Source organism: Nilaparvata lugens, chromosome 5, assembly GCF_014356525.2.
Source record: "Nilaparvata lugens isolate BPH chromosome 5, ASM1435652v1, whole genome shotgun sequence".
Taxonomy (NCBI): domain Eukaryota; kingdom Metazoa; phylum Arthropoda; class Insecta; order Hemiptera; family Delphacidae; genus Nilaparvata; species Nilaparvata lugens.
The window spans coordinates 11,301,629-11,314,906 of record NC_052508.1 but is presented as its reverse complement, the minus strand read 5'-3'; the positions used below and the strand labels follow the sequence as shown (position 1 = coordinate 11,314,906).

The 13,278-nt window shown below is 34.6% G+C and overlaps 1 protein-coding gene across 2 annotated transcripts in view; it reads left to right on the top strand.

Annotated features, from left to right (window-relative positions):
• LOC111046492 (choline transporter-like protein 1) overlaps window positions 1–13,278 on the top strand; it is a 103,162-nt gene that overhangs the window by 6,460 nt on the left and 83,424 nt on the right. Inside the window, exon 1 of one of the 2 annotated variants that reach the window (XM_022332053.2) lies at window positions 12,762–13,216. The exons of the other annotated variant lie outside the window; for it this stretch is intronic. The gene's annotated coding sequence lies outside the window, so the exon portion shown is untranslated. Of the gene's footprint in view, window positions 1–12,761; window positions 13,217–13,278 lie in introns of those variants that run through there. 2 annotated transcript variants of the gene reach the window in all.

The window sequence follows — 13,278 nt, the reverse complement described above, 5'->3', positions numbered from 1 at the left end:
ATTATTGCAACTCCATTTTATAACTAATACCATAACCAACAATAAAAACACGGATTAAAACTATATTGGTTTATAAAATGTACAGTACATATTATGCAAGTTTTCAAAACTCTGTCATCTGTTTCAAATCCTAACAAGACTGACGACTGTTGATGTGTTGATGAATTTATTTTAGGTTAACTATAGAACCCTTCATTTGCAATCATTCATGTTTTGTAACTATTATGTAAAAATTTGGCGAAATAAACATTCTTATTCTTATTCTTATTCTTAATAGAATGAGTAATCTGAATAAAAAATAGATAAATGGAAAAAAGTATAGGGTGGGATTAGTTAAAATTTGAAAATTGATTGAGTAATAATGACGATATCCAATACCTAAAGAACAGAAAAGTTGAGATGAGATGATGAATATGTATTATGTAAGATGGATTAATGATTGGGATGAAGAATTGAAAGGAAGGGAGAGCCAGAGAGAGAGAGATTGATTGATTGATTGATTGAGTACTTTATTTATCTAGATTACAATAATACTGGCTTATACATTATATACAATAGCTTACAATACAGCAAAATAATAGATGATTACATAATAGAGACTAAGAAAATAATCTTTGAACTGTATATGATATGAAAAAAGATTTAATATACTAACTATAGATAATTATATTGTTATGCATCTACATAGATTGGCGGAGCTTTGGACATATCAATGTCCATTCTTTGGAAAGAATATTAAAAATATCCTTCCCACTAACTCACTACCAAAAGAGAGAGAGAGATAGATAGATAGATAGAGAGAGAGAGAGAGAGAGAGAGAGTTTACAGGAGGAAATGAGAGGAAAAAGGAGAATGAGAGAAGAGAGTAAAATTGAAAACAAATGAAACTTGTCTAAAAGGGGCGGAATAATAAGTCAACTTCAATTAGGGGGGCAGTTCTGGCTATTATTTATTAATAATAGGAAGGTTCATGTTGGGTAGACAGTACGAACCCGCCCCCCTAGTAATCGATAAATGTGCTGAGTAAACAAAAGACAGAGCGAGAGTGTGGGTTGGAGTGGGTGAGAGAGTGAGTGAGAGAATAGTGAGAGAGTGTGTGTGACAGTGAGAGGGTGTGAGAGTGGTGTGGATCGGCATGTTCCAATTTCCTTCTTCACTTCACTTGTTGAGTTTACACGCACGCGAAAGGATCGGTCTATTTTTGTTTTTGAGGTATTTTGTTTGCTGTTTAATTTGATGATGATAAAAAAATCATCAAATTTCGAGTAGAAGGAGGAGGAGGCGGAGGAGGAGGAGAATGAGGATAAGGTGAAGAAGAAGAAGGAGGAGGAAGAGGAGAAGGAGATAAAGGAGAAGAAGGAGAAGAAGAAGAAGAAGAAGAAGAAGAAGAAGAAGAAGAAGAGAAGAAGAAGAAGAGGAGGAGGAGGAGGAGGAGGAGGAGGAGGAGGAGGAGGAGAAGAAGAAGAAGAATAAGGAGAAGAAGAAGAAGAAGACAGGAGGAGAAGAAAAAGACAGGAGAAGAAGAAGAGAAGAAGAAGAAGAAGAAGAAGAAGAAGAAGAAGAAGAAGAAGAAGAAGAAGATTGATAATTATTTGAAAACCCCTATTGTTTTATTCTACCTGATTTACTATTGCAGTATTTTTGCGAGTTATCAGCTAGCTCAGTTATTTGATTAACATTGGTGTTGCTATCCTTGTCTATCATTCGAGAAAGCAGATAGCTCTATCGTTTTCCAGCTCCGCAATGTTGCCAGATCGTTTTTTAGTAATGTAGGAAAAAATTAATCCACATTATGTGTTTAATTCAATTAATTAATGATTTATCATTAATTAATTCTTTGACGAGTAGGATATGGATTATTTAAACAATAATGAACAGCTGATATTTGCATCATAGCCTACTGCTGGTATCAGCTGTCCTGGAGAATCGGCATCACTGTTCTCCTATCTTTCTCCACTGCCATTATAACGTGGACCGAACTATAGTCACGATCCACTGTACGATATAATTGCCTTTTAAACAAAGTAGCAATTTCCTGATGGTGAGGGTTGAGCTCTGAGCCCTAACCGGTGGTTAGTAAATCATCGATTAGCTCTAACCGGTGGTTAGTAAATCAGTGTTTAGTAAATCATCGATTAGCTCTAACCGGTGGTTAGTAAATCAGTGTTTAGTAAATGCATCGATTCGCCGTCAAAAGCAGGAAATTAGAATTGCCGATTATCGAGTTACTGTAGAATATTTTTCGCACTCTCTAGGATGAGGTTGTTACTTTCGTTTGAGAATTATGGAAAATTGCAAGACTTTTATATTTTCAAGGTTTCTCCTTGTCTGTTTCTCATTTCGATAAATCATAATTTATTCAAGAGGAAGAACAAAAAAAAGAAGACAGGAGAAGAGGAAAGAAGAAGAAAAAGAGGGAGAGGGAGAAGAATGAGAAGAACAATTAGGAGAAAAAGAAGAAGAATGATAATAGTATTCAATTTGGAGAAGGAATAAAAATTATAAAACTGATATGAATAAAACTGATTCTTCGTATCTTCTGTGTTATTCTTCTTATTCTCCTTCCATCTTCTTCTTCTTCTTCTTCTTCTTCTTCTTCTTCTTCTTCTTATTCTTCTTCTTCTTCTTCTTCTTCTTCATCTTCTCCTTCTCCTTCCATTTTCTTCTTCTTCTTCTTCTTCTTCTTCTTCTTCTTCTTCTTCTTCTTCTTCTTCTTCTCTCGTCTTCTTCTTCTTCTTCTTCTTCTCTGCTTCTTCTTCTTCTTGCTTCTTCTTCTTCTTCTCTTCTTCTTATTCTTTTCTCTCTTCTTCTTCTTTTGTTCTTCTTGTTCTCTTGTTCTTCTTGTTCTTCTTCTTCTTCTTCTTCTTCTTCTTCTTCTTCTTCTCTTCTTCTTCTTCTTCTTCTTCTTTTTTCTTCTTCTTCTCTTCTTCTTCTTCTTCTTCTTCTTCTTCTTATTCTTTTCCTCTCTTCTTCTTCTTCTTCTTCTTCTACTATTTTTTTCTTCTTCTTCGTCTTCTTCTTCTTCTCCTATTTTCTTCTTCTATTTTCTTCTTCTTCTTTTTTTTCTCCATTGTTTCTTCATAATCATTATCATCATCATTTCTTCTTCATCTTCTTCTACTTCTCCTTGTCATTCAAGTGAAAAAAGTCACCTCACTGTCTTCGACCAACAATAACAGCAAACTCCCGTGGTAGTGTTTCCGGTAGACGTGACGTCACTTGACAGCGGTTAAATTTAATAGACGCAGCGACATCCTTCAACCAGCACCTAGGTTAGGTTAGTAAACCTTAGCCCAAGGATCGTGTGTCTGTGAAACAAAAATCGCGCGGCGGTTATTGACTTCTGTATAGTTTGCGTGATCACTCGTCCACACTCAAGAGTTCGCAAATTCAGCAGCTTTAACCTGGTTTAAGGAAATTATTTCCGCCATGCCATTCCTTAACCTCAATACACTGCAACTGATTTCTGATTTGAATTTGTCAGCATTTCCTATTAGCAACATCAACACTACTCATTCAAGCAATGCTGCCAGGTCGAAAGGAATCTCTCCTTAGAAACTTCCGTGTGCAGATTTCTTAATATAGATTAAAAATTAGGACCTTCCATGTTCTAGATAGGATGCATTTGTCTCAGGTTTTTGGGACAATATTCTCGTACTTTTCGTTACTGTGTATGGTGAGACCCAAAGTTATAATGGCAGTTGAGAAAGATAGGAGAACAACGTTGCCAAACCTCTGTCTTGTCAATGCCTTCTATGGACGGTAGCTGATACAGGTTTATTAATGTGATATTAACTGTTCATTCTCGTTTAAAATAATCAATCCTATTCTAATAAGCGAGCAATTTCTGTATATATTTTTATATCTGGATATTTATAGCCTATGGTTATTTATGTTCAACGGATCTCGAAAACGGCTCTAACAATTTTCACGAGATTTGGAACATAGTAGGTTTATGATATAAACATTCGATTGCACTAGGTCTTATCCCTGGGAAAACTCGCTGAAGGGCATGAAAAGGATAATTCATCCTTGGTAAAACAGATGATAATTTCGTCGTCTGTCGATAACAGATAACATTTTTATAACCTCCTCCTCCTCCTCCTCCTCCTCCTCACCCTCCTCCTCTTCCTCCTCCTCCTCTCCTCCTCCTACTCCTCCTCCTCCTCCTCCTCCTCATCACTACTACTTCTTCTACTAAAACCGGAAATAAATTAAGGAAAAAGTTTAATTAGACTATTAGTTTAGACTTTAGAAGAAATACTAGTGCTGCCTACAGCCTTGAATTTTAAATTTGAATGGCTTGTTCTTGACCTTGTTTTTCTGTGACAGTCAAATAGATTGAGTTTCCCATTCACACGCATTTATAAAAAACCTTGTTTTAATAGCCCATCTCAAATTATTTGGCAGTAGTTACATGGCTGCCGTATGATGCATTGCGGTGATAAGAAAAGTTCAATTGCTTTGTTTACATCGGGGTCATTGAAATATTTAAACAGAAACGTATTTGGCCGAAGGAATACAAGTTGAATAGAAGGTGAAATAGAAACGATAGTGAAAATGACAATATAGTTTTTATTTAATTTTAACATAGATAAAGTGGCCTTTAATGGAAAGTGAACCAACTATTGCTTAAACAATATTGGAATTGTACTTTCAACGACTTTAAATAGGCCCGACATAAATATTGTTTTCCTCCTCAAATCATAAGAGTTAACTGATTGAATCGAAATACAAATAGGCCTACCAAATCTATTGTATGGATGGTAATGACTGGATGACGTTCCATTAATGAGATTTGAATCTTGTATAATTTATCTTTTTCCACATTATTATTATCGGGGAACCGAGCTTTGCTCTGGAGTGTAAAAGCATAGAAAATTTGTAACGGAAGATTGAATTTATAATATATACTTACAAATTAATTTTCTCAATAAATTATACAATTATATGAGGAAGCACAACAGGCTTATACCCAAAACTGTCCCTTTTCAAATTTATACTACAGTCCAAATCAAAATCTAGGTTAAGCTACTATCACTTATCAAATTAACAATTTATTCACACTTCAAAAAACAAACACATCATCAAATACAAATAGATAAAATACTATGAATTCGATTTAGAATGATATACCATGTTTGCTACAATATTATAATATACTATGTACTATACTACACTAACAGCATCTAGTTACTATTTTATACTTTCTGGAGTAAACATGTTTTCTAAAAGAAGAGAAATAAACAAAAATACGTTTTTCTTGCTGAATTTTTCTTCTCGTGAGATCAGCTGGATGATCCCACACATGCACTCGTTCACTCTCTTCCTCGACAAAATTTCCAGCTTTTTTTCCAAGGACGTATTTATCATTTTAATGTCCTTCAGTGAGTTATCCCAGTGTTGAGACCAAGTGCAATCGAATTTTCATATTATAAACCTACTTTGTTCCAAATTACGTGAGAATCGTTAGAGCCGTTTTCGAGATACGGTCACATACAGATATAAACATATAAACATCTAAACATATAAACAGAAATTGCTCGTTTAATAGTATAGGATTATGCCAGTGATTGTATTACATACTATAGTGAGGTCAACGTTCTAATGGTAGTGGAGAAAGATAGGAGAAGAACGTAGCCGATCATCTGTCTTGTCAATGCCTTCTATATACGGTAGCTGATACAAGTTTATTGATGTAATATTACATCAAGGATAGCAATACCATTTCTAAACAAACACAGCCATTATAACGTGGACCTCACTCTAGCAGGTAAACCGTGCTCCACAAGTGTCCAATTGAAATCTTGACATTCTGAAATCTTGAAGAATTTCAAATAGGCCTATAACAGTCCTCGGTAGATGGATGATAATGATCAATTTCATGTTGATAGTTCAGACGTGATGATGCGTCATTCGTGAATTTCCTATCTCTTACTTGTATAATCAAATTCTTTTGTTTATTATATTATAGACTGGTAGGAACCCGTGCTCCGCAAAGGTCCAATTAAAAACTTGACATACTGAAAACTAGACCTACTGAAATCTTGAAGAGTTCAAATCAGGCCTATCAACCTCGCTAAATTGAGAATCTATATGGAAAATTTCAGTCCAGTAGACTGATATTGTTCACAGGCAATCATTCACACTATTATGAACTATAGTGAGGTCCACGTTATAATGGCACTGGCAGTGGAGAAAGATAGGAAAACCACGTTGCCGATACTCTGTCTTGTCAATGCCTTCTATAGAGAGTAACGGATACCGATTTATTGATGTAATATTAACTGTTCATTCCTGTTTGAAATAATCAATTATATTTTATCAAGCAAGAAGTTATATTTTCCAATGATTTCATAATCAAGATAAAATATTTTGTTAATAAATTATATTTCTACATTGTTAAGAAACAATCTAGCAACAGAGCAAAGCGAGAAAGAGATAGGGCTATCCGCTGTGTTGAATTATAGACAAGGATAGCAATACAATTGCTGATAAAACACTGCCATTAATAACGTGGACCTCACTAGCCCATGCTACGCAAGGGTCTAATTAAAATCTTGACAAACTGAAAACTTGACGTAATGAAATATTTAAGAATTGAAAATAGGCCTATAATCATCCACGGTAAATCAAGAATCTATATGCAAAATTTCAAGTAAATCAGTTCAAGTAGTTCAGACGTGATGATGCGTCATTCGTGAATTTCCTATCTCTTACTTGTATAATCAAATTCTTTTGTTTATTATATTATAGACTGGTAGGTAACCCGTGCTCCGCAAAGGTCCAATTAAAAACTTGACATACTGAAAACTAGACCTACTGAAATCTTGAAGAGTTCAAATCAGGCCTATCAACCTCGCTAAATTGAGAATCTATATGGAAAATTTCAGTCCAGTAGACTGATATTGTTCACAGGCAATCATTCACAGTATTATGAACTATAGTGAGGTCCACGTTATAATGGCACTGGCAGTGGAGAAAGATAGGAAAACCACGTTGCCGATACTCTGTCTTGTCAATGCCTTCTATAGAGAGTAACGGATACCGATTTATTGATGTAATATTAACTGTTCATTCCTGTTTGAAATAATCAATTATATTTTATCAAGCAAGAAGTTATATTTTCCAATGATTTCATAATCAAGATAAAATATTTTGTTAATAAATTATATTTCTACATTGTTAAGAAACAATCTAGCAACAGAGCAAAGCGAGAAAGAGATAGGGCTATCCGCTGTGTTGAATTATAGACAAGGATAGCAATACAATTGCTGATAAAACACTGCCATTAATAACGTGGACCTCACTAGCCCATGCTACGCAAGGGTCTAATTAAAATCTTGACAAACTGAAAACTTGACGTAATGAAATATTTAAGAATTGAAAATAGGCCTATAATCATCCACGGTAAATCAAGAATCTATATGCAAAATTTCAAGTAAATCAGTTCAAGTAGTTCAGACGTGATGATGCGTCATTCGTGAATTTCTTATCCCGTACTTGTTTAAGCAAATTATTTCCTTTATTATACTAGTAGTTCTGTGAACAGTGGACCTCGCGCTCAGTGAGTTACATTGACCTGTTATGTTTTCTCAAAAATTAAATAAATAATTTATCAATTAAAATGTCTAGAAAAAATCCTAAATAAACATAGAGCTTTCTATCCTATATAGTACCGTGACGTGTCGTCCCGGAATGTGAGTGTGAGCGCTGTTATCAGGTCTGGCTGCAACTGTCTACAACGTTGATGGAAAGATACAATTTTCAAGATGTTCGATGTTTTTGAACGGGTAGTATAATAGTCAACGTTAATAACGTTAATGGAAAGATACATTTTCAAGATGTTCGATGTTTTTGAATGGGTAGTATTATAGTCCACTAGACAGCTGATTTATGATGAATAATTCTATAGTCTGATTTTTACGGTAATATTGGCGTATGAAGGAGGCTCCTTCTTCCTTTTCTATTATCCTTGAAATGTAAAATTTTCCAAAAACCTTGTACATACGTCGACGCGCAATTTAAAAAGGAACATACCTGTCAAATTTCATGAAAATCTATTACCGCGTTTCGCCGTAAATGCGCAACATAAAAACATATAAATAAATAAACATTAAGAGAAATGCCCAACCGTCGACTTGAATCTTAGTCCTCACTTCGCTTGGTCAATTATATATTATCTATTATACCGGTAAATGTGTTGTAAATTCAATACCAAAATGATGGAATTGTAAATAGGCCTGCTGCATTCAATTCTTGACCACAGAGAAGAGGCATTCAATTGAAACTGAAATATTATTTGAGTCTTGCAGGCTTAATCTGTTATTACATTAATTACTATTAGTTTATGCTGGGTAATCATTAATGAAGATTATTTCCCACGAATCATGATAGCAAGGTAAAAGGAGAACCTTTTCAGTTTTCACTTTTCAACAAGAGCAACAAGGCTTCATTCAACCTTTCAACGGTTCACGGCTGCGTTGGATGAATAGAAGCGTCAGAGGAAGCTCACCTTGATACAGAATAAGTTTGGAGTTTTGATACATGATCAAATTCAGAAAATAATGTTTTCAAGCGCACATGATAGAAATAGTTGTCCGTTATAGTAGAGCATAGAATCATAATGTAAAGCTGCGTTTACAGCAAAGTTATTAACAAAATGTTTATTTTTCCGTCCTTCTATTAGATTCAAAGGAACTTGACAAACACATATATGTTCATCAATCTAATAGAATCTATATGGACGGAGATATAAACATTTTGTTAATAACTTTGGTGTAAACGCAGCTTAAATGACAAAAATAATCAATTCATAAATTAATATAGAATTACATTCCATACGTTCTGTTTTTCATCTCATGATTGTTTGCATAATCTTTAAAAGTCTTCAATCGTTTAAACAACGACTGTCTGTCGTTTATGCGCCGGCATATAATTTCAAGATATCTTGAATTTTTATTCTGACTTATTGACCAAGCGAAGTGAGGTCCAAGATTCAAGTCGACGGTTTTGCAATTCTCTTTATTTTGTATGTTTTTATGTTTATATTTATGTTCCGCATTCACGGCGAAACGCGGAAATAGATTTTCATGAAATTTGACAGGTATGTTCCTTTTTAAATTGCGCGTTGACGTATATACAAGGTTTTTGGAAATTTTGCATTTCAAGGATAATATGAAAGTAAAAAGGAGCCTCCTTCATACGCCAATATTAGAGTAAAATTCAGACTATAGAATTATTCATCATAAATCAGCTGTCGAGTGGATTATTAATTGCATGCAATGACGCATGCAATTAATATCTCAATGTAACTTGATAAAAAATTAGCTGTCGTGTAGACTATTAATCACATGCCTCATTGAATGCAGTTTTTGTGCACTATTAAATGAACTATTGATTGAATGCAATAACGCATGCAATTAATTATTAATAAATGGAATTTCATAGTATTGTCTCTCGACCTTTCTCTGCTTCCAATTCGGGCGACCTATTGCCAGTATGTCTTGAAGGAGATTAGCTTTTGATGTTAGCTTTTTCGATACACTAACCCCAACAGCCATTAGCCGTTTTCACTCCGATATCTCGCAGACACAACATACAGAAAAGATTTACTCCGATGGACAGTATAAGAGGAGGTTGTGGTTTATAACTGCGCGAGATCTACTGTTAATAGAACAACTAGTATCATAAGGATTTCAAAATCATGAGCGAGTTCTCTAGCCCGGAGCTTAGCCTACTATACTGAGGTCCACGTTATGATGGCAGTGGAGAAAGGTAGGAGAACAACGTTGCTGATTATCTACCTTGCCATCGCCTTCTATAGATGATAGCTCATACCGGTATATCTGATGTAATCTGTCCATTGTTGTTATTATTTTCTATTCGACAAGAAAAAAAGAAAATATATTTTCCAATCATTGAATAATCTGGTGTGGCGCACTCACACAACTTTCCTTGCCGTTATGAGAATTGATCACCTGACGCTAGTGTTCATGCTCGTGCATCTCAAGTCTACTTATAAACAAAGATCTGAGCCAGCTGGTGACAGGACAATAACGCTGGAGACATACAAGGCCTGCTATCTCTTCATAGTGAATCATTTAATAGAATCAACAGTTGCCAACAGTTTGCAAATAGATAATTACATTTTCTCGAATTTCGAGCTTATTTTCAATTTAAAGTGAAAATGTTACTGACATTAATAAGTGCACAAAGTTCCTCTGCTGCACTCAAGAAGAAGCCATTTCGCCCTCGCCTACGGCTCGAAATAGGCCTATAACCATCCACGGTAAATCAAGAATCTATATGCAAAATTTCAAGTAGTTCAGACGTGATAATGCATCATTCGTGAATTTCTTATCCCGTACTTGTTTAAGCAAATTCTTTCCTTTTTTATATTATAGATTATCTATTATACCGGTAAATGTGTCGTAAATTGAATACCAATATGATGGAATTGTAAATAGGCCTGCTGCATTCAATTCTTGACCTCAGAGAAGAGGCATTCAATTAAAACTAAAATATTATTTGAGTCTTGCAGGCTTGATCTGTTATTACATTATTACTATTAGTTTATGCTGGGTAATCATTACTGAAGATTATTTCCCATGAATCATAATAGCAAGGTACAAGGAGATCCTTTTCAGTTTTCACTTTTCAACAAGAGCAACAAGGCTTCAACCTTTCATCGGTTCACGGCTGCGTTGGATGAATAGAAGCGACAGAGGAAGCACACCTTGTTACAGAGTAAGTTTGTATCTTTGATACACGATCAAATTCAAAAAGTAATGTTATCAAGTGCACATGATATATAAATAGTTGTCCGTATAGTAGAGCATAGAATCATAAAATGCTAAGCTGCGTTTACACCTAAGTTATTAACAAAATGTTTATTTTTCCGTCCTTCTATTAGATTCAACGGAACTTGACAAACACATATATGTTCATCAATCTAATAGAATCTATAAGGACGGAGATATAAACATTTTGTTAATAACTTTGGTGTAAACGCAGCTTAAATGACAAAAATAATCAATTTATAAATTAATATAGAATTAGGCCTACATTCTATACGTTCTGTTTTTCATCTCATGATTGTTTGCATAATCTTTAAGTCTTTAATCGTTTAAACAACGACTGTCTGTCGTTTATGCGCCGGCATATAATTTCAGATATCTTGAATTTTTATTCTGACTTATTGACCGAGCGAAGTGAGGTCCAAGATTCAAGTCGACGGTTTTGCAATTCTCTTTATTTTGTATGTTTTTATGTTTATATTTATGTTCCGCATTCACGGCGAAATGCGGAAATAGATTTTCATGAAATTTGACAGGTATGTTCCTTTTTAAATTGCGCGTCGACGTATATAATGTTTTTGGAAATTTTGCATTTCAAGGATAATATAAAAGTAAAAAGGAGCCTCCTTCATACGCCAATATTAGAGTAAAATTCAGACTATAGAATTATTCATCATAAATCAGCTGTCGAGTAGATTATTAATTGCATGCAATAACTCAACGTAGCTTGGTAAAACATCAGCTGTCGTGTGGACTATTAATTGCATATCTCATTGAATGCAATTTCATGCACTATTAAATGAACTATTTATTGCATGCAATTAATTATTAATAACTAAAATAAAATAGTATTGTCCCTCGATCTTTCTCTGCTTTCAATTCGGGCTACCTATTGCCAGTATGTCTTGACGGAGATTAGCTTTTGATGTTAGCTTTCTCGATACACCAACCCCAACAGCCATTAGCCGTTTTCACCCCAATCCCGATATCTCGCCAACACGACATACAGACAAGATTTACTTTGATGGACAGTAAGAGGAGATTGTGGTTTATACTGCGCGAGGTCTACTGTTCACAGAACTACTAGTATCATAAGGATTTCAAAATCATGAGCGAGTTCTCTAGCCCGGAGCTTACTATACTGAGGTCCACGTTATGATGGCAGTGGAGAAAGGTAGGAGAACAACGTTGCCGATTCACTGCCTTGCCATCGCCTTCTATAGATGATAGCTCATACCGGTATATCTGATGTAACCTGTTCATTGTTGTTATTATATTTTATTCGTCATGAAAAAAAGAAAATATATTTTCCAATCATTAAATAATAAACTTTCATTATTGATATTAAATAATTTTTTGATTAGCCCTTCTACATTTTTGAAGAACGAACTGGCAACGTGGCGGAGCTAGAAAAATATAGCACTAACTGACTTGCCGAATGGTAGAGCTATCCTTTTCTAGCTCCGAAACGTTGCCATATCGTTCTTTAACAATGTAGAAGTATAACAAATCAACAAAATATTGAATCTCAAACATGAAAATTTATTATTAAATAATTTAAAACATTAATTTCTTGACAAGTGAAACATAATTGAATTTTTAAAGAAGAATGAACAGTTAATATTACATCAGATGATACCGGTATCAAGTATCAGCTATTTTTTATGGAAGGGAGCGCAAGGCAGAGAATCGGCAACGTTGTTGTCCTATCTTTTCCACTGACATTTTCACGTGGACCTCACTGAATCTCAATGATATCATATTTATTATCTATTATATTAATTATAATAAAATAAAGATTAATAATAGATAATATGATATCATTAAGATTCAGTGAGTTGTGAACACTTCAAAACTTCCGTATCATCTTACTCCCTTGCGTATCATCTAAATACAGTCACGTATCCTTGATATTCCTATGCGTATCTCCGACGTGCACAGACTTGAATGCTGAATTCACTACTTTTTGTTTTGAGGTAGTCAGCTCAGTTTCGGTTTTCGGTAGCCTTTCCTTCTGCATGTTTGGGTTGTCGAATGTGTTTACATGAACCAAGCCTCCTAAACATAGCCGGCAAGTGTTTTATGTTTAGTTTTTATAGTTTTAACAAGTTTTAGGGGTTCCTCTAACATTCAGTCGATAGTTCAGTGAGTTTTCGACCAAATCGTGTGCTATCGTGAACGTGAAAACAGGATTCAATCCTGTTCAACAGGAGTTTGTGTGTGCTGCAAAATCTAGTCAATATTCATAATATTTTTGTCGTCGGCTTATAATTTACCGTAAGTGATCTGTTGCAATAAGTTTATTATCCACGTGAGTCTGTGTGAATATTTTTAGACCGGTTTTTGTGTTATCAAGGACTTTGAGATCTTCTGCTACTCATGCTACAGAGACAGGAGTGAACTTGATTTGGCTCAAGGTAATCAGAGTTATGTTATTAGATTTTAAGTTACTGTGTCACAATTGTCACAAGAATTTAAA